Source organism: Camponotus vicinus, unplaced genomic scaffold (genome assembly GCF_025532165.1).
Source record: "Camponotus vicinus isolate PSW18456_S1 unplaced genomic scaffold, iyCamVici1.0 SCAF_1, whole genome shotgun sequence".
Classification (NCBI taxonomy): Eukaryota; Metazoa; Arthropoda; class Insecta; order Hymenoptera; family Formicidae; genus Camponotus; species Camponotus vicinus.
The window spans coordinates 38,654,135-38,676,604 of NW_028141945.1; the positions used below are offsets into that span (position 1 = coordinate 38,654,135).

At 40.7% G+C, this 22,470-nt stretch overlaps 2 protein-coding genes across 3 annotated transcripts in view; one reads left to right on the forward strand and one right to left on the reverse strand.

Annotated features, from left to right (window-relative positions):
- The window catches only part of LOC145966387 (mediator of RNA polymerase II transcription subunit 20-like), a 77,333-nt gene that overhangs the window by 25,742 nt on the left and 29,121 nt on the right, over positions 1 to 22,470 (forward strand). The gene's annotated exons all lie outside the window — the stretch shown is intronic.
- LOC145966288 (facilitated trehalose transporter Tret1-2 homolog) overlaps positions 1 to 22,470 on the reverse strand; it is a 49,444-nt gene that overhangs the window by 18,783 nt on the left and 8,191 nt on the right. The window contains exon 1 of one of the 2 annotated variants that reach the window (XM_083090293.1): positions 1,590 to 2,231. The exons of the other annotated variant lie outside the window; for it this stretch is intronic. The gene's annotated coding sequence lies outside the window, so the exon portion shown is untranslated. Of the gene's footprint in view, positions 1 to 1,589; positions 2,232 to 22,470 lie in introns of those variants that run through there. 2 annotated transcript variants of the gene reach the window in all.

Here is a 22,470-nt window from a genome sequence, read left to right on the forward strand (position 1 = left end):
CTTGCGGATCAAATTCTGCAGACGGAAGGATAAAAAGTTGTAAATTCGCGAGCTCGAATCTTTGCGCGCGTGTCTTTTTATCACAATAGGAAGTATCCGTCGAGTGATATTTCCGACAAGGCAATCCACTGATAAAATAGATGACGATCCTTCAGGGTAACCGAGTGCTTGCTCGCATCACGAGTATCATCTCCGCATACGTGAGCGATGAATACTCACACACGATTCTCGATATTCTCACGGATGAGAACGTGCCTTATCGCGTATAATTTCTCATCGCGAATCGATCTATGCACAGGTCAGCGATAAAGCAACAAGACTCGAACTCTGCCGACATTCATCGCCGCGGGAATTCTTTTCACAGCTTCCGGAAATGAAATGAAGCAAGGCGGATGTGTGAGCGAAAGTGCGAGCCTGATTTAATTATATAAATATATAAAAATTATGTTAATTATTAATTATTCAATTATATAATTGGTCATAATAATATTTTGTTTGTAAAAGTAGTCATTTTTTATTGAAAAATCTAGTCTAAACGCTATATTTTATTTTGATGCTATTCTACATATTATGATTTTGAAACGAAAATATTATCGCATCTTTTTATTTGAGATATACGTTATTTTTAGTGAACGCGCAAAAACAATTTATTTGTAATAAATGTATTTATTTTGTCAAAATTCTCTGGGCTTAAAATTTCTATGTCTACGTGAGGGCTATCGTAAATGGTATGCATCGTGAAGGTACGTCTGCCTTCGAACAAAATCGATTAATGTTGACGCAAGTGGCCGGAAGATTCAGTCGGTGGAGAGGTTGATGACCCTCGGATATCAATAATATCCGATAAAGTAAAAATACGATAAAGGTCAGGAATAACGGAACATTGAAAAAGTGGCATTTTAATCTGTAATGAGTTTTCGTTGCTTTCACTGTTGATTTAGCATGTAAGGCTGACAAAAAAAGCTCTGTTTCATTTATTCATATTCTTATCTCGTTACGGTAAGTTTTATCAGCTGTTTAACGAGTTATATAATATTGGAAAAAATATTTAGAGTAACAAATCTCTTGGTCCGAAATTCGTTATCCGCTTATACGAAATATTCAACGCAACGAATCACGTTTGTATACCATAGGAATTTGACTTTCATAAAAGCGGAAAGATTACGATCGTCTCCCTTTAATAGAACAGACACTCAAAACAGACAAACAACACAGTTTACGGATATTTGCGGAAACCGTATAATCGCGTGACGTAAGTGCAACTGCGTTAAATTACGTACGGCCCAGAAATTACACGGCTGACCTAGCAGCTAACCAAGGCAGTCTGGCGAGGCCATTCACACTGTTGCTTTTAGAACGCGGATGTCGAGGAAGGGGCTTTTTCTGATAATATTTTTCGATGCATAAATATATCTTACTTTAGCAATTTTTCAAGGTAATAAATTATTGCACGGATATTGTTCTCCGAGAGAATGTAAAATATTGCCACGAAAATCTTGTTCTTCACCAAAAAGCCCTTCCCGCATCTGTATCATCAATAGATGATGAAAATCGCAATAGTACGATAGACATCGCGTCTTGGATCTTACGTCGTGTAGAAAGAAGTCCTCTGGCGGCGACCACGTGCTTCGCACAGAGAGGTGGGAGGCTGCGGCAGAAGCACGTGCGAACCTTCCTTCCAAAGCCGGCGTCCACGAAGAGCGTGACACTCGCGCTCCCGAATTCTTCACAACGATAGATTATCAAGGATCACCGTCTCTCCCGTTCGCGACATTTCCCCACATTCGCTTCTATCTTCGCGCTTATCGATCTTTTGTCTCATTTATTGGCTCTGATAAAGCGAGCTTTTATCTGGAGAACCTGTCGACCGCGCGTTAGGTCCGTGATCAGCCCGATAGACGTATCGCGTCGAATAGACGAGGCGACAATTTCGTTGATGAAGACAACGATGAAAACGACGGCGAGTCTACCGTGAACGAAAATAAATCCGTACATCAACCGTGACACAATTACCCGGCATCCTCTCTTCGTCGCGAGAGAAAGGGAGGGAGAGAGAGAATCTCCGATGATTTACCGCGAGCAGACGGTCAATGACAGTGTATGCGCGCAGTGCACTCGCGAAAGCTCCCGGGTAGACTCGTCTTAATTAGATGCGATTAAGCGTACGCTCTGTCAGTCGGGACGAACGGGAGGAACGACGTGTGGACCCGAGGAGGCTGAGAGAGGCTGCGACCTGTCCGCTTGGTGACCATCGTAGCACTGAGCACCGAGGTCTCTTTCGACCGGCGGGTATAGGGCTTCGGAGCGGCACGCGCTTTCTCGCTCTCTTCGTCGAACCTGTCTCTTCGTCTCTCCGACTCCCGCGCGCATCCCCCCTCGCCGCTCCTCCCTCGCGCGTTCCCCGAATATCTCCTTCTTTTTTTTTCTCTCCCCCGTGAAAGGGAGGAGAGGACCGTAACCGCGACTGGCCCCATGAATGTCCACGTGTGTACGCACGTGGCGATGCGCGCGGCATACGCGTCTTCTTCGCGCGGTGGAAGGTTGAAAAAAAATAAAAAGACGGCCGCGAGAGACACGCAATTAGCCGGCTTTCGGGCGAATTTATTTCGCGCTTTTTCGCCGACAATTTGCGAGGAATCTCTTCAGAACGCGAGATGGGAAACATCTTGCCGCGCGGCGCGTTAAGAATCTCAAAGATCGGAAAGCGAATGGCTTGGCGAGCGTAAAATCCGAGTTTTTATGCCAAATAAAAAGTCTCCTCCATCAGGCTTCAGAATCATATTTTCCGCATTAGGATAAAGAGGTGAAAAAATATCGCGGGGAGCGTTCTCGTTTGAAGATGGGATAAATTGGATTCTTTAATATTCTCTCGAAATCAAAACACTTTTACGCGGTCGGAAATTTTTATGAAAAATTGCTCGCGTCGAATCTCGTAAGCCGTCTCGTTTGAAATGAATGCAGCGATGCGTTCAATGAACGCGGAATCCCGCGTGATTCACATTTGCGACTTTCTCGTCGTGGACACCAAGAGCGGGATAAATGATAAAAGAATTTATATTTAGAATCGGGGAATATAAATTCGCACGCCGGTGCTTCGAAGAGGAAAGATAATAATTTGTACAAACGGCGACGCTTATACTCGATTCGCGTCCCGTTAAAAACAGTCGCGATAATCTGTTTGCGAGTCAATTGTATGTCGCCGAATTGAATACACGCGTTGTTTATGTCACGCACGATACACTATGTGTCTCGCCAATTACAAAGTCCGGCCTTTATTTCTTTATCCGTAAAAGCGTTTGCCAATTGTGAGCGTGAAACGCAGAATATAAATCGACTGATTATTACTCGGATCGATTAAAGAGTCGTACCAAATATATGCGACGATTTATGGACGCAGCGAATTACGTTGGAAAATACGTTCGCGCTACCAATGCCGGAATTACGCTGAGAGCGGATCTAGAAAAGAGTCTTCTCTCTTAGAAAGAAAATATTTTTCAGATATTTAAATCTCTTGCAGCCAATTTCTTCTTGGAGTAAAAATCGATAGCCATTTTCATAATTATCTGAAATTTTCTGAAAATGAAAAAATTTTAATTTCACGCGAAACTCGTTAAATTTTGTTTTATTGAAATCCAAACAATTTTCCGATTAATTTAAATGTATAAATATTTAATTATTTTACATTTAAATGTATAAATATTTAATTATTTCCTGATTAATTTAAATGTATAAATATTTAATTATTTTACAAGTAAGCAGGAGAGACAAAAAGAGGACAGGAGGAAATTCTTACTCGCGAACGAACAATCCCATCGCGATTCGTCTCGCCGTTGAAAATTTTTCAAGCGATCTTTGATCTCGCCGACTTGGTTAGGTCGGCTTGATTTTATTTTCGGACCTCCAGCCGTCTGTAAAACTCCTGGTCTGGCCGATATATTAAGGTCGTTCGCGGCGATTATTGGAAAAACGCGCTTGGCCATTTGTACTTGGCGCACCGCGGCGCCGTTCGACGTAGCGTTCGCGTCGCCATCGGTCAAATATAAATGCAAATCGACAAGTACCCGCATACGCATTAAGCGCCTGGCAGCGTGCCGTCATACATGCAAGAAGGGCTCCTCTGACTTGCGTTTCTTCGCGATAAAATTTCAAAAATAAACGCCTCGCGTCTATTTAAATCTCTCCTTTATCGCTTATCGCAATGATTACGCAATATAATTAAGCACACTACTTTCATTCCGAATAATCAGGATGTTACGGGCTTTTCTAGAGATTTTTTTTCTGAGGATTTTATGTGCGATTAATCAAAATTCGTACGCCTAGAATTTCTATCACTGCTTATTCTTAATCTTCATCTATTATTTCGATGAATAGGATTGATTTGAGAAAGAATTGCGTGCAACAAATTATGAATCCAATTATTTTTATATTTAAATTTCCGCTCGGAAAAAATCAGAGAAAATGTAGGATTACTTTTTGCACGTTTATTGCCGAGAGAAAATTTTACTTAATCTCTCGTTCTAATCTCGTCTCTATTTTCATCACGAAATCTCTCGCATTGAAGATGCGAAAAAAAATGTTGGTTTATTTAGGATTTTACAACTGTTCATACAAGATTGCGTCTCTTCCTTTGTACCTGCTTTGCGAATATCCGGAAGAAAAAACACGTGATGTCCATCGAGCTGTCTAATAAAATCTTTCGGAATGAAAGAGAAAACGAATGCAATTTCTTTCGGCACATTCTGGATGTCACATGATTGCCAATAACGAGATATTGCAGATTTTATATTTCGTCGTATTTTATATTTTATAACATATTGAAATTAATTTCGGATTTATACGATTAATCGGTGAAAGCTTGATATCTCGATAAAATGATATCTTCATATTGCAACAAATGTTTAATTTTCTACAAATAAAGTAGGTCGGGAGGAAAAAATAATTCGCATAAAATTGATTCGTAATAACTGTGAAAATATAAGCCCGTTAATCCATCTTACTCAGCATAATACGTGAATTGCGCTCGTGATTTATTAATAGTCACACGATGCATCTTCTGCACCATGATAATGTACGCGAATTCATAAAATCTCGATATTCGCAGATGTATACAGTTTATATTTGTAAACGGAAATTAGCAGCGTTTCAGGCAAATACAGATTATGGGCGACAAATCAATTTGATTGATGGCCAGTTGTATAATATCAGTTTGAGAGCGAGACGTTAAAACTGTCTCTGTATTCATATATTTGTCAAAAGTGTTGTTTGTGTGACTTTAATGCATCGCGAGAAATAATGCCAAGAGCTTTATCCGCGTAAATTTTCAGAGTCGGATTTAAATCAATCCGCTTGTCCGAAGGGAGATTTTAACGTAATGATCAGGACAATGATGTGACGCTGTCGTTTTCAAGGACAATTTCCTTCGAAGAAGTGAAGAGGCGATAAAAGTAAAAGTTCATCCGCGGAAGAAAGTGGATCGAGGGTGTGTTTAGAAACCTGTGCTTCCACGCAAGCGTAACCGAGAATAGGGACGTCCCGAAAGATAATATTTGTCGTAATAACATCTCGACGGGCTCCTTACGCGTTTCGAGAACTAACTCTCGAGAGCCTCCTCGATGATGATGGTGGCCCTTCCTGGAGCGCTTTCAGCGCCCTTAAACGCGCGACTCGCAATGTTTGATTTGATTTTGTGACTCGGAAAAAGCATGACAGGAGTCTTATCACGACCAGCTGACTTACACGTTCACGTACATAATATATTCCTAACGGATTCGTGATCCTTTTTTTTCTTTCTTGCTACGACGTCTCTTCACGAGAGGAAGAGGGAGAATCTCTAGAGGTCCGTGATTTCAAATTCGTTCCCGCTTAAACTTGTTCCAAGCCTTTGGGAGAACTTGAGGCTTTAGCCTAAGTGAAGGAGGAAGGAGGGAGATAGCGTTATTCGCCTCGATGCATCGTGAACTACGGTGCACGTAATTTATTACGCTCTCCTGCATAGGAGTTTAGGATGAAATTGTCGATGGTTCGAGCGTAATTTAAAACTAAAAAAGAGAATAAAATTATCAAACATTATCGATTTTCTTTTTAGAAATAATTCGGGAACGATAAGATTAGAAAGCAGCGTTCGCGAATCGTTTATGCATCCAATAAAATTTTAACGAGGTCGCCGCTTCCGCGATGATTGAATGAAACGCAATAAAGGGACGCCGAGAGTTACACGAGCCCGCGTACACGAGCGCGTTTGAAATTGTACAGCAGTCGAAAAAGGACAGGGGTGAAAGGCCTCTCTCCCTCGTTGTTTTAGTATACCTTCCGCGTGTAGACGTTTTCCATGTACGTGACGTTTATAAAGTGCGACTATGCAACGCATGCCTGGTGAATATTAATTATCGCGTCTTGCGCTTGGGAAGCTCAAGCTTGCACTTCGTAACTCCACCCAAAATTACCGACAGTTATCGTATCCGTCCTATCGTAAAATGGAATTCCAAAAAAAAAACAAAAAAAAAAGATAAAAATTAGAGGTAAGACAACGTGAGTTGAGTTGTTTGAAGAGATACGGCTTGAAAGGGACGATTTTTTTTCCTCGTTCGAAAATTTATTTGCATCGTCACGTCCCGATACGTGCGCGTTCTCGATCGTGGCGACGAACTGTCTCTGGTCTCTCTAGAAGAGGTTTAAAAACGAGCGGCCAATTTCGAATAGTCAACGAAACGAATAATCGGAAACGTTTCGAGCAATTTCTTTGAAACTTCAAAGCTACTCGCGTCGCGTCAAAGGACGCGTGTCCGCGTAGTCGCTTGGCATAAATTACGGCGTTTGTTAAAGACACACACGCGACAAAGTTGCATTATTTGTTACGGAGATTTCTAGAGACTCGCTTTGGGACGTCGCGTCGCCCCGATAATCGTACATCTACATACTCATAAATCATCCCGAGTCGAGGAAATAAACGTCGTCGTAACGATATTGCAATAATGAATCCGTCCTGCAACGTGTAATATGCTATTTCATAAAGTTTCTTGAGCAAATACTCGAATGTGCATCTTTATTATTTTTAATATTGCTCTATATTACAGAAAAAGAATACGTATATAAGTTTCAGCAGATAATATTCTTACAAGGTTGCATCTTTTTCCGTTCTCCGAGATAGAAAAATAAAATCATGCAATTAATGGAAATATATTTTGGAGTGTTTCTTTCTTATTCGACCGCTTCGAGACTATGTATTCTCTAATGAAGTATTTACGATTTATTACGACATATTTAGGTAGTTAAATATAATGCGCTATTTAAATGACGATTTAACTACATAAACTCGCCGAGGAAACATCCCGACGAGCACTGGCCACGGCTATTCCGCGTCTGGTGCCTCGCGCACCGGTGTCATTTTATTTTACACCGCTTCTCTCCGTCCCCCTCTCTCTCTCTCTTTCTCTTCTTTCGAGAGAGCCTCATTTAGAACCGACCGTGCCAGACGTTTCCAGCCGGTGCAAAGAATATATAAGATCGTCGCGCGTCTCTCCCTCCCTGGCGTAGCTGTTGATATATTCTAGGCAATAAAATCGATATGGCCCTTTGTCCCAAGGAATCATCGATCAACTCCTGGCCGACAGACGCGCATTACGCTACTTTACTGCCCGTTTAAGAGCTCGCAGTTAAACATTCAAGCCCTTGACCCCCCCACTCTCCTCCCCCTCCCCCCCCCAGGGTCGACGACGCGAACCGCAATTTCGCGATGCGAACGGAGACGGTTCGTCGACCTAGCTGGATAAAAAAAAAAAATCCCGTCGCGGAGGACGCACCGGAGGAGAGCTTTCCGCTCGATCTTTTTTCGCGATCGATCGCCACCAATTTTATGCTCATTAACCAGCCCGTCCTGCACGAGCGCGACACGCACAGACGCACATAAGTACACACGTACGTACTAGCGTTGCATTTCGGACGCAGTTGGCGGCGCAAAGGCAAACTTTTTCGCTCGTTTCGGACGTGGAACCGGAAGAGCGACTCGATATATCGATCTCTCTTTTGTCGTTATCTCTTCTTCTACCCTTGGTCTTTTTTTTTTTTCGTTCTCCGCTAACTCATTAGAGCTGTCTGACACACTTCTTTTTTTCCCCCGATTACCGCGATGTCGATTGATTAGTCGAGGATAAGGTCTTGCTCTCTTTCATGCTCCCCCTCCTTTCCGTAGTCATCTCTATTGTCGTAAAAGTTTTAATTAAATCCGGCTGCCGAAGGCATATCCGCGGCGATTGTCCCGCGCGACTCGACGATCGAAAATAAACTTTCCTCTCGAAAGGCGTGCCAGGGCAAATGACACCCGTTCCAAGAGTACTTGGAATTCGCGAATTCGTCGACAGCGAAACAAAGCTACAGAATAACTCGTCCTTAATGAAAGGCGCCTATTTCGAGAAAGGGAGGTTTGGAAGCCTTGAAAGTTTGGCTCAGTTACGGGATAGTTAATATTGAATTTACCTTACTTTATGTATTATTAAAACGAACCCCGTTGCACATATTGAACGTTTCATATTAAGAGTCGAAATTTTAGCAAAACAAAAATCTCTCGAAAATATATTTGTTTTAATTAATATATTGTTTTTTTTTTTATATGAGAGACTTATGCAAAACTGATTTAATCCAAATTAGTTTTTATGTCGCGTCTGTGTCGAGTCGCCACAGATGGATTATCTGCAAAGTCCTATTACGCTGTCGCTTATCGGAATGTTGAGAATATCCAGGCGTCGCGAGACTCGTCGCGTCGTCTCGTGTCCGGTTCTTTTTTTTGTATCGACGCATACATACGTATAATCTCGAGCGAGGAGTGATCTATAGTGACGCGACGGTGTGACGCCCATATACGACATCTTTACCCTCCTACACTCTTGCGCATACTGTCGTCGCGGAAATGCAATCTCGCGAAAATGGATGCCTCGTACTGCTGCAACGAGATAGAGTTCGTTGGAGAGCGAGTGAAATCTTTTTTTTTCTTTTTCCGGATCAATCGCGAGACGATTGACACGCTCGCCCGGCAATTTTTGTAGGGTCTCCCAGGGAAAACCAATTAAACGAGAACAATGGATCGTCTGTACGAATCGTCGAGCGAAGTGCGTATACGCGGCGTGTCCGTCGCGATACGACCCGGGACGTATTTGCAAAAGTGTACGCGTGAAACTGATGAGCTTGCCACGTGAATTTTCATCGACGATATTGGTGTAGACTTGTTTTAACGAGAGCTCGACCTGGAATCAATAAGCTCTGTCGCGCGCAAATTATTGCAACAAAATCCCAGGAATACAGGGAGAAAGAGAGAGAGAGAGAGAGGGATTGAAAAAAATGGTGTCACAATTTTGATGAGATTCGGCAATTCGAATATATTCCGGGGAAATGTATATCCTTGAATCGAAGCCTCGGTGAGCTTAAATCTTATCGAACATAGATATTTTATAGAATGTCAAAGAGAGATTTAAATAAATCGAATACGAAATTTTACGCCTGACGAGGCAATTATCGAAGATTCTCTTCTACATGTGGCACGTTGGATATCGTTCTCGCTGCTCCGGAGCAGCATCCGTGTAATTTGTACATACAAAAAAGATATCACGCCCGAGACTCTTTTCGGGAGAAGACAGCGTTTCGTGTCGACGTTAACGTTTCCATTAACCCTCGCTTTAGGTGCGTGCGTGACTTTGATGAGGATTGGGCCTCTCGTCTTTTCCGTTTTTTATACCACATTATTCGGAAACACTTGGGAGGTCGATCATAATCGGCCTCGCGGCCTCCACGTTTCTCCCATCGCGCTATAATTTGTCCTTTTCTCGCCTCTTTTTATTTCATATTTTTGTGATAAAAAATTTATTAAAAATCTCGGCTTGTAATTATAATTATAAATTTTTCTATTGTAGTGTAAATTTTTTTTTAGAATGTACAATATCGCTCTGCATCGTATGAGAAAGGAATGCTTGGTGGTTCCAAAAATAATGCAACGGATGAACGGCTGCGCGTATTTTCGAGCAGGCGAGGACATAAAGTATAGGGTTGGGTCATGAAACAGAGAAAGAGAAAAAGAGACAAAGAAAGAGCATACATCGAAACTTTTATACGATATTTCACGCCTATCGCCCATATCCGGTCGCGAATATTGTAATACGAATTCATTGTGCGCACAATTGATTACAACGGTAATGCGACAAAGAAGGCTCGTTCAACTTCCGAGCCGCCGTTTGCTATTATGCTAAATGGCGCCAATTAAGTCAACGATTTCCCTCGAAGCTGCCTTTGTTCCGTCGTGAGACGCGCCACTTTCCCGATGATTCTCAAACGCGCCGATCAACGACGTCGCTTACGTAAAGGTTTATTAGAGGCACCTGATAAATATTCAGCGAGCGCAAAGTACTCGCGCGCTTACTTTTGATGACCGCTAAGGTCCTGGAAGAGCTGCATCTCGAATGATTCTTATGCGGTTGCATCAAATCACGAATGCATATTTTACACGACGCATTTAACTCGCCGACATAGAAACGGAGATGGATCGAATATAAACGTTGATAATTGTGTTCCCGCGCAATCTTCCTCATTTATTCGAACGACCGTGCATCTATGAATTTCTGAATATATATTTAAAATTGTGAAAATAATATAAGCGCATAACTTCCGGAAATTGCGCAACGGGATCTGTCAGTAAAATGAAGAAATAATTTTATTGATATACGAAGAATCGTTATAGAATCTTTATTGCCTTTCGATCTTGAAATACTTGAATGATTTTTAATGACTGTATATTTTTTCTACAAAAGATACTCGGAAATGAAAATCGCTTCCGAGTAATTGAGAAAGAGAGAGAAGATTGAGACTATAATTTCTTATGCTCAACCATCTGTTGTATAACTGTCAACTTATCGCGTCAAACTCGTGTGTCCGAATTATTTGTGTCAAGAAATAGGCGCAAAGTCTTGCGAGGATCTGGACGAGCGTAACAGCCCTGGATTTCGGAAAATGGATCCCTGTGAATACGACGAATGCGTCTGCTCAACGTCAAACACGAAATAAAAGTGTCGATTGTGTGGGAGTCGTAAATATTTTTTACAACAGAAACAAGAAGGGATAGACAGACCTAGATGATAATCCGTATCTCGTTGAAAAAGAAAAAGGGCTCACGCTTTGTCTTCTCTCCAGACGCACCGCAGCGTTCGCAATAATCCGAGCCTCTGGACCACCTTGTCTGCTTGCGTTCTTCCGCCGACTTCCTGCCTTCCTTCCCTCCGAAACAAGAAAATTATCTGCTCGTATTGACAGAAACCGCACGAGAAAATTATGAGAAAGGAAGAGATTATTTTGTGGAATCGTAAATTTTTGGCAAGTCGATACAACCTGAAATGTTCTCTTGACACCCCGTCTTTGCTTTTATTAAGTATCAAATTTTCAATAAGCTTGTGATATAGTATAAATCAATTATCATACATTTTTCTTCACTACATATATATAATGCGTATTTTCAATTATTTAAATATTTTAAACGAGCGAGAATCTTATATTCGCAAAAACTTGCTTTCGCTCGCTTTACGGATCCAATCTGCCACAGACTCTATGAAAGATCCACGACAGAATATTTTCCATTCTGGCCGATTTCTCCGAACTCTTGGAATATATCAGCCGACAATCGGCACCGAGAAACGCATCTCTCGGATAAGTAATGGACGAAGATATAAGGCGCTTATAAGGAAATCCGAGAAATCTCGCCTTCAAGACCTTTGGCTTCGCATGTCGAGTGCTACGCATATCTCAACCAAAAATATGCTTTTCATTCCTTCTTCCTCTTTCCTCGCGCGTTCTCACATATATATTTTTCGTCTTAAATTATACGCCCTTATCTGAAGGGTCGAAATAAACTCGCGCCAGTTTTCCATTGAATTTATTAGCTCCTAGGTTCTCGCGCGAGGAGGCAGATAAATAAATATCAAAGATACGCTTGCAACATACGAGAACGTTAAATCTGTCGTTTCGGTAACTCTCCCAAGAGGTTTAGGCAAACATTGGGCAAAAAAGGGTGAAAGCAAAAATATCTCTTGATATTTTGTAAAAAAAGAAAATAATACATTTCCGGATTTCTAATGTATGTCTCTATATCACTGTGTGCGCGCAATATCCGCTAAAAAAATTTGCTCTACAACATTTTTCATTAGGTTAAGTGCAGCTGACGCTTCGTCATCGAAATAAACGAGACAGCTACGATCGATTCGACCGACTTCCACATTTCTGTCACTGCAACTTATATAAAGCGATGTTTCTTACTTGAATTCACATACAAAAGTCATCTTGTTAATCAATATGAGACATATCATAAAAAAGATATAATATTTTATATATTGTATATTTTATATTAATTATATATCTAATATTAATATTTTTAATTTTACAATATTATTTTATAATTTTATTATAATTTACATAATATTTTATACAGAATATTTTTTTTAATATATATAAAATATGTAATTATATTAAATAATGTATAATACAACAACAATATTTTCGCTAAAAATAATCTCGGTAAATATTAATAGAAATCTCGCATAGAGATATATAAAGAGGTATAATCCCTCGCTTTACATAATCCCGTCTAATCTCGGATACGATACGCGCGGCACTATCGAGTTCAATAAAACATCGCCGGATGGAGGGAACAGGTTCTTCCCTTTCTTGATCCGTCTGATTCCTAAATCCCCCAAATGATCCGGTGTTTAATCATACCGCGCCGTGGGCGGTGGGATGCACACCGAGAGGAGCGAGAGACCGAGAGGTTCGAGCTTCTCCGAAAAAGGTCCGACAATTCTAATTGCCGCTATTCCGAGGCTTACCTTTCGCTTCGGGGCGGTTTCGTGTGAAAATAAGAAGCTCACGTTTAACGGCGAACATCTATTTGGACAAATTGACCAATCACGGCGGAGCTTAGAGAGCCTCTTTTTTTGTCTACCTGCGTGCCATAATTATCGCATTAGCTCGATATTTATGATCGGACGTCTAATGCCCGGAAATTATAAACATATTCGACATTTTTTTTTGTAACTGATACATCTTGAGGGAGTCCCCCCTGAATCTTTTATTTTTTTTTATTCGCAGAATGTATTCGAAAATAAGTTATTCTAGAGTTTTGCAGATTTCGCATCTCCCTCGAGTGAGTGCAACGCTCTAATTCTCGACTGACGTAGGTAATTAACCTAAGTGCAGCTGTGTGTGTGTGTGTATATGTGTAGGTGCAGACGTAGATCCAATCAAGCAGATGTAAACAGCTTACAGTGTAACCGAGACCGATCTCGCGCATTGCGTTCCACACCTCTCGTATCTTTAGTAACTTAACGGTAAATATAGCACGGGGGAAATCCCTTAAAACATTCTGTTGGTTAGAGCGATCGACTGAACCTCGACGTTCGCATTGAGCGGAAACTAAAGCTTCGCCAATGTTCGCTCTCGTGCAATCACACCTTTGGCGAGGATCGGTTCGCCGAGCTTGAGGGATCGTCGTCGCATTTAACAGAAATGCACTTAAGCGCGTCAACGTCGCTCTTATGAAAGTCACGACAAAGGGGTAATCAAATTCTCGCGATGTTAGTGCAAATACAATAATATTGTTTCGTCACGTCACTCAAACAGGAGCAAAATTAATAAAACAAATCTTGCAAATCTCACTCGTTATTTCTATTTATTTAAAGAAATCCGATGCAATTTTTTTCATCTAAATTTCAAGTAAGATTCGATTGAAATTTATTTCTCGCGGTGAAAGAAAAGGGCGTCGACTCTCGCTTCATCCCGAGTGTTTTTATTCGAGTTGTCGAAATGATACGAGAAGAAAAGAATATATAGCGAGGGCGGGAGGAGAGATACGAGGAGATTCGTAGAGAGTATTCAGCGGCGTGGCTTGTTTCCTGTTTGCCACAAAGCTCTCGGCATGGTTTGCAACCCGCTATTACGAATGGATATATAGTTATATATGCATATGTATACATATATACATATATGTACGCGCATACATGGTGCAATTATAGCCGTAAGCCACGTAGGCACGTTAAAGGAAGCGAGGGGGCTTTGATCCCTCAGATGGACGACATTATAGTGGTCTCGCTGCCAATTATTTCACGTTTCAATTGTGACGTCACGCGAGGTTGTGATTTTTATTATGGAACGCGACCACAGCCCGCTGCTTTTTTCCTCATGAAAACAGAAAAAGGAATATCCATTCGGTTCTCTTACAACGTTAACAGGTTTAAACGAAAGCCGCGCGTAGAGCACTTTGTTGCTTTGTCCGGGTATAATGTTCTTTCCTCGACATCAGTGGAATTTAATTCTCTATTGTTATCCGGGCGCTGGATCCTTTTGGAATCGCGAGTCTTTGTTATCATTTGCCGGCTTTAATCGCGATTTCGGATCAAGCGACAGGCGCGTTTCGACGGAACATCGCGACATTTTTCAGACAAGGCAGACAGGCGAGCGAGCCCCCTTCGATTGGCTCGAATGGAGAACGTGTCGGAATTTCTGGGTGTATTGTGTTCGTGACTTGGTATCTTGCCAGTTTCGAGTTTCCACCACAGTAGCGAACGTCACTTCCTCACCCCGATAAAGGCCTTTTATTAATGAGCTGCCCATTTTCGCCAGTGATTTACGATTACATTCGATGTCAGTCGCCGCTACTTTTCGCGAGGATCTAAAGACTTAAAAATTGTAATGCGCGATTTTAGAATAAAACATCGCGAGAAGACTATGAATTCCGTGACATGTTTTGGATAGATTTTTACGTGAATTAATAGACTTCACATGTTAAATTACATATGATCGAAACGTCTCTTGCAAAGATACGCTAAATGATTAGATTCTTTGCAGCCTCGCATGGATTGTCAAGAATATAGAAAGTTCTTTGTGTACCTGTATTCTGAATAACTCGTCGAAATTCGAAAGCCGGTGATCGGAGCAGTTTGCGGCCTCGAAGATACGCATTTTAATTTAGTTGTCGAAACGGCTAGTCTTTTTGCACAGCTCGCGGCAACGGGCAAAAATATTTTTATCCGCGGCGAGAAAATAAATTGAATGAACGCCCGTCGGTTTACCGGCGCGCATTTTTGAAGATGGAAAATCGAAAACCACGGCTCGAATGAATTAACGCCGCGGGCGAATGCAGGGGCGCGTGATGATCGATCGCATTCGCATTTATCGACAAATGCCGGCGGCGGGGTCCTCTGTATAAAGCGTAAAAAGACAAACTTTTTAAGTATCTTCCAACAAGTCGGTCGCTCACGGTGACGACTGACTTATTAGTGATCCTTAATTGCTTCATTATTTTCAATAAATTAATCGCTGTCCCTGAAACAGCCTTGAATTATACGCGCAAGCGTTACTTCTCGTGCGTCGTAGAAGTTGCAACATTATTCTTATTTTCCTTTCATTTGATAAATGCTCCGATCCTTAAAAATGTATAAGATACGTAAAATATGACATTTATCAGAAAAATTAATCAGTAAGCTCTGAAAGACAAAGAGATATCTAACGCATGTGTAAAAGAAGACAGATTTATTTTCTGATGAGTTAGAAATGATGATGGAAAAAATTGAAGCGAAAGACTAGTGTAGAATGAGAGATGCACGACGGATGAAGAAAGAAAAGTTGCGCCCAGCACTTTGTTTGCGGATATAGTCTTTCTGGATTAAACGCGATTCGTACATTCGCCGTGAAAGACGGAAGAGTAACGGAAGGAGAGATACAAATGCGCGTGCCCGCAAGAAAATGCGGATTGGGCGAGGTCGCAGCAAAAACCGATAATTAATTCGGTCACATCGCGATGTTCTACTCGACAGCATCTTCTTTTATTTTAATCGCTCTCTCTCTCTCTTTGTCCGCGCTTCCTCTCGACGCTCTCTCCTTCTCTCGTCCTTTCATCTTCACTCTCAGCAATCTCTCTTGCGACGGTTTCAATCGCCGCACTCCGAGTTTTTCCGCAAAAGACATTTGCTTTTGCATTGAAATAAAAGAGAGACTCTGCTATCTTTTTTTCTAATTATTCAAGATGCACTTAATAAATACAATGATTTTAGAAGCACGGGTGATACAATGCAGGCAACAAAAGGGATATTTTTATGACGAAGAAAAGAGAAATAAAACTTTGATGTAATCTTGAATTTTAATTCCGTTTTTATTCTCATGAAAATTTCGGTTAATACCATTATTTCGTATTACGCTGAATTACGTGGCTCGTAAAAAGAGAGAAAATATCTGATTCCTCATAAATATAAAATACACCGTGCGCGGTATTTTCATAAGTCGAGAAACGATATTTAGTTGTACACGCGAGATGAAATGTTACGTATTTATATAGCAGAGGCAAGCCCGCTTTTTGTGCGCTGCCGAGATTAAATTAAAAATCAAATTGATCGCCACGGCTTATTCCATATGATAAAGTACCCTTCGCTTTCGCGGCCACCCTTCACCGATGACTCCATTCTGATCGTCCGTCCTGATTTCGCTTTAGAACAACCCTCTAGTTGCGCGCGCGCGAGCACCCCCTTTCGAGTGGAAATATTCCATCCCTCTCTGCAAAATATCAGCCGTTACGAGAGGAGACTTTGTCGAAAATAATCTCGTTATACGACCGTAAAGCCAATCAGCGAGCGAATAAATCGCATCGTTGAATTTGAAATAAATCTAATAACTACATATATTCAATGATATTGACTCGGACTCGTGGAAAATATCGAAAATATCGCGCAATAATCGTGTCGTTTCTCTTCGGAGATACTTTTGCCGCGTATAATTAATCTTAAATAAAGTGACGAGCAAATTAAAATGGATCAAAGTAGTCAACTGCCGTGCGAAGAAACGTGGCCGTTTATCAGAATGTCGATACGTTGCTCGTTTATCAAGCGAACTTTACCACCGCCAACATTTTGGCGAACCAATAATAAGCAACGTGTTCATCCAGCTTCCGAGTCTGCGTATCGTCGTTTTAACGCGTGCCGTTAGAGTAATTTGACCATTCACGTACCCGCCAATTTAGCGTGACAGTGCAGAGTATACGCGCGCACACACACGCGCACACCGGACACGATTTATATCTCTATACACAGACGAGCACAATTTATTTCCTCCAACAGGCGGAAATTAAAATCGATCATTGGCTCGCCCGTATCTCGGCGAGATCCCGACGTCCTCCCTTTTTCTCCTCTCGAGTCGTATCTCGAGATTGCTCGGCCGATGGGGCCCACCTAAATAAATAATGACGGCCAAATTCAATCGGCAGGTTATTCGGGTCACTTGATTCTCGTCGTCGTCGATCGATCGTTGGGGCCCCGTTTTACAAGCGGAAACTCGATGAAATCGTACGACGACTAGTCTGGCAGTCTCTTTGGTCCGCATATTCGGACTGAAAGTCCTTTAAATCGTTAATTACATTTATAAATTCTTATGTCACTCTTTCAATTTATTTGATCGCGATGATTTTTTTCTTTTCGAAAACACATCGTGAGGAAAATTGAAAAAAAGAAGGTTTTCCTCGCGTTGAAATGGTGTCGAGATCTCTCGTTGAACTCGTAATTCTCCGTCCACACATTTAATTTCCTTCCGGAAACGGGTTCGCGACGCTAACAATGATCGCGTATGTGAAAAGTGTATCACGGGGACGCGTTGTAACAACGTGCTCTTCGATATTATCGTGAAGCGATCGACGACGGTCTGGCAAACGGCATCCAATACACTTTCCGCCGTTGACTTTAATTTTCTTTCGAAACGATACGAGAATGTCGCGTCGCGCTGGAAAATATCCGTCGCTCGTTGTCGAAGAATCGTCCCATTGAAAATGTAAAATGGAAACACGACGACATTGTCCGTGTGTGATATAGGTTCGACAGTTTTGCAGATTCGGCGTTTCTGGAGCGAATTCGATTTCTGTTGCAATTTAACGGAACGGGACGAGAATAATGGAACAAGCGTTTGTATCGATGTATGTGTCGCTTCATCGCACGCAAGTGCGTGCTTAAAAAATTTTTTTTTCTAACCAAATTTTTATTAAAATTAATTAAATAAAATTAATATTTATTTTTAATTTACAATCTGTCTCTTGCAGAGACATTCAGTAATACATATAACAATAATAATAATAATAATAAATGATTGAGTTTTGCAAGGAAACCCATTGGCACTTATAACTAGTAAGGGATTACTTAATTAAATCCTGGGGTATTTTTCTTTTTAATCTGTGTCAACTGTGCAACTTTTATAAGATCTGCTGCAAGAGCATGGGATGTGCTTCGATACGTCCAAGTTCATACTAAATCTCTTTATTTCATCTTTAACAGTTGGGATACCCAAGTCTCGGTGTGGGATTTCGTTTGTGACGTACCACGGGGCATGCTTTAAAAAATGCGGGGAAAAAAACTGCGATTGTTTCTTATATCCAACACTGATTTTTCGCAGCAAGAGCGTTAGGTAAATCAGTTAGCGGCTCGAGGTAATAGATAAGTTACAATATGATAATGTAAGTGGTTTATATTAATGGCATATTCGATTACCTCGTACGATTACTAACCCGAGGCGTACGGTAATATATCCGGTGTCTCTCTTACTACCTACCGTGGAGCTCTAGCAAAGTAACTCTGGCTTTTACGACTATATCTATCGCCTGCGGCGAAACGTCTCGTTACCGCACAATGAAGATCTGCGGAAGAGCTATTTCTATACACGAGCATCCACCGACTCGGATGTTGTTTCCAGCGCGTACACATTAATGTCGCAACATGGGTAAGGCATCGGCCATTTAACTGTCAGAGTCGTATCCGGATAGTCGATATCCTGTCGCGACGTAACGGGCGAATTTACGGCAAATTATAACGACGCCGCGAAATTAATACACAAACGCGGGAGAAACGCAAAATAATGTAATAAAATTGTGACGTGAAACAAGCGGAGTGCGCTCCTGTCGGAATAAGCGTCTCCGTTTTACGTGCATAATATCGATAAGCCCCGATAAGGGGAGGGGAGATTAAATAATTCACGTTGCGCGTTTATTTGCCAGCGCGAATCCGCGGAGCAAACATTTACATTGCAGCGGACGAGCGTTTGAAAAAGGCACGCTTCAGTGGAGAACAATCGAACGGACTTGCATCGCGGATAAGTTTAGTCTAGAGCCTAGACTTCGTCGTATATGTATACGAGATATCTCATAAATCACGTCTTGCCTTCGCGCGTATGCTATTGCCAGACCGACGCATCCACCCAGGTTGTATCGCGCTGGTCCGTGATCGGATCTGCTAGCGAATTTTTTCCAAGGAAGACTTTCTTGTTACAAGCTCTTCTCGCACGAGGAGGTAACAATCCCCTCGAGGTATGTATCTCTATTTCATACAACGGAATATACACAGACGCAATTTTCAATAGGCAGAAAGACACTCTCGGCATCTTTGTTGTAAAGATATATGTTTTAGCAAATATTTTTTCTTTCTCTTTATAAAAAAAAGTGCATATTGTTTGTCCAATATTTTTTTCCTACGAGTTGAAGTAATTGAAAATAAATCAAATATTTTCTTTATATTCGTTGTAGGTTTGCTTTATTTGTATGTGTGTTTTAGTTAAATTGCATTTTATTACATATATAAATATTATATATAATTATACAGGGTTTACCAAAAGTGTGGAAACCCCTTAATATTTCGAAAAATACGCATTTTAAAAAAAAATGTTTCATACAAAAGTTATAGGGTTTTATGTGGCGTATTACACAGCAACATTATTATGACCTCGAATAGCATTGTCAAGGTTATGTGAAGGTCACCTCCAACTTTTTAAATGGGACACCCTATATGCTTTTGCATATTCTTGTAGCTTATCTCGAGAGCTTTCCAAAACACTATAATTAAGTTAGTTTTCATTAAGTACTTTCCGAGTTATGAGGCTTGAAATCATTTCTTAATTTTACATAAATCATAAAATATCTAGTAAAATATTCATTTTTCGATTATCTTACCTTAATACTTTTATGTACAAAATAATGAGAGGAATCAATTGGTGTAAAGAAAACACATAGTTGTTAAAATAGTTTTTAAAAAAACATAGTTTTTAACATAGTTTTTAAAAAAAAAATATGTAATTGTTAATTGCAAATTACATATTTTTTCTTAAAAACAACTATGTTTTTTCTTTACACCAATTGATTCCTCTCATTATTTTGTACATAAAAGTATTAAGGTAAGATAATCGAAAAATGAATATTTTACTAGATATTTTATGGTTTATGTAAAATTAAGAAATTATTTCAAGCCTCATAACTCGAAAAGTACTCAATGAAGAAATACTTTATTATAGTGTTTTGAAAAGCTCTCAAGATAAGCTGCAAGATAATGTAATAAAAAATATAGGGTTCCATTTAAAAAATTGAAGCTGACCTTCACATAACCTTGACAACGCTATTCGAGATCATAATAATGTTGCTGTGTAATGCGCCACATAAAACCCTATAACTTTTGTATGAAACATTTTTTCTAAAAATGCGTATTTTTCGAAATATTAAGGGGGGGGGGGGTTTCCACACTTTTGGTAAACCCTGTATATAAAATTATATATAAAATTATATATAAAAATTATATATAAAAATATATATAAAATAAGATACGCATATATTTTTCCCGAATTGCCCGTCGAAAAATTGACTGCTCGTAACAGCGGATCGTTTCCCTTTTCGAACTCCCTTAGCGAAGTACGGTAACGAGCGAGCCGCGGTAATCTGAACATTGTCTAGATTTAATTGGACCAGAAGCGATCCCGGGAACTTTCTCGTTCTCGCATCGTCGCGAAAACGATAGCGAGTAGACCGAGCGAGGCGCCGGCGACGTACTGAGCTTTAATCCGGTTAATCCTCCGGAGGGGAAAGTTTGATTAAGTCCGCAAAATGGCTCGGTGTGTATAATTTACGGAAACTTCCGGTCTCTTTCTTTTTCTCTCTCTTCATTTGGCACTGTGTCGACTCGGCATCGTTCCCTCAGCAACTCGACGGTTGGCCATCACCGCCAGAATTCCGCGGATATTCGTCCATCGCTTAACCTAATTAACGCAAGTCGCAATCTCATCTCGAGAGTCGAATCGAGTTGATCCGAAAACCAATGCATTCGTCGCGAACGAACGAGGAAGAGATCGAACTTTTTTCAAATTCTCCTTGGCATCGATTATACTCGTATTATTATTGATCATTATTCGTTCATTTTCACCGTCTCATCCCTTATCGAATCACGATTCGGCAATGACGGAGCGGTTATCCTTAAACGAGCGACGAGAACGTTTTTCGATGCATATATTAACTCACGCTTGTTTATCCAATTTTCGATTAGAAAAATGACGAACGCAACGATGCTTTTTTTTCTTTTATCACACGTACAAATTATCGATCTTAATTAAAAATGATACGATATCACTCTTCTTTCGAATTATTCAGAGCTAAAATATGACGTTATATTTCGTCACAAAGCAAATTCAATAAAGAAAGCTACTCCCTACGAGGCTCTTGCTTTTAATCCAGGACGCAATTCTTTTTATCTTTATAGAAACTTGTTCATAAGCATAAATATAGCCCGGGATAAACCATATATACATCATATCCCCGTCAACGTGGACTCGATAAGAGAGGCTGTCTCTTCATCCTGGCAATGTATTCACGTTTCGTCCTTAATCCTGCACGCCAGTCGAATGTCCCTTTAGCACGCTCTACAGTAGGAATTATTCTGGATAGATTCTCTTTCTTTCTCTCTTTTCAGATTCCAAATGTCCATAAACAAATCTAAATAATATTATACTCGGCTCAAATAAATCGTACAAATAAACGAATATGGTCGACACAAATCAACGAAATTATCGTTACGCATCCTTTTCGATTATTACTTTTTTTCTTTTATTGTAGGAACCAACTCCGTTACATTACTTCTGTCTGGCAGTGAGCCAACGGCGCTTTCAGCTATATTTTATAAACGAGCAGGCGTACACAATTCGAGCGAGATTATGATGCTAATTAAACGGATCGGTTTATGACGCGATGACTCGCGCCAAGTATCCCCCTTCCCCTCGTACTTTATTCTCTCCTCAAAAGAGAGAGAGAAAGAAAGAAAGAGAGATGCATGTTTTCCATAGTATATTTTTAATGATGGCCACGTCAGTCTGCTCCTTCCGTTCTTTAATAACGATAAGAACCATTCTAGCCATTCTCTTGATCGAGGCAGAAGAAATTCGCGCCCCGCTGAACTACTCCGTCATACGAGCGAGCGTTCCTTTCCGCTTCCGGACGTTGATAAATAAGTTCGAAAAACAAGCTTTTGTTCTCTGTCCGGAAGAGTCTTCGATCTTTTGCTTTAGGCGTGCCACGTCTTCTGTTCGCGTCCTTTTCCGACGTCTTTTGCTTCTTGCTAGCGATACTTTCATGTAGTTGGATCTATCTGTCTACAGTTACAGATCATGTCT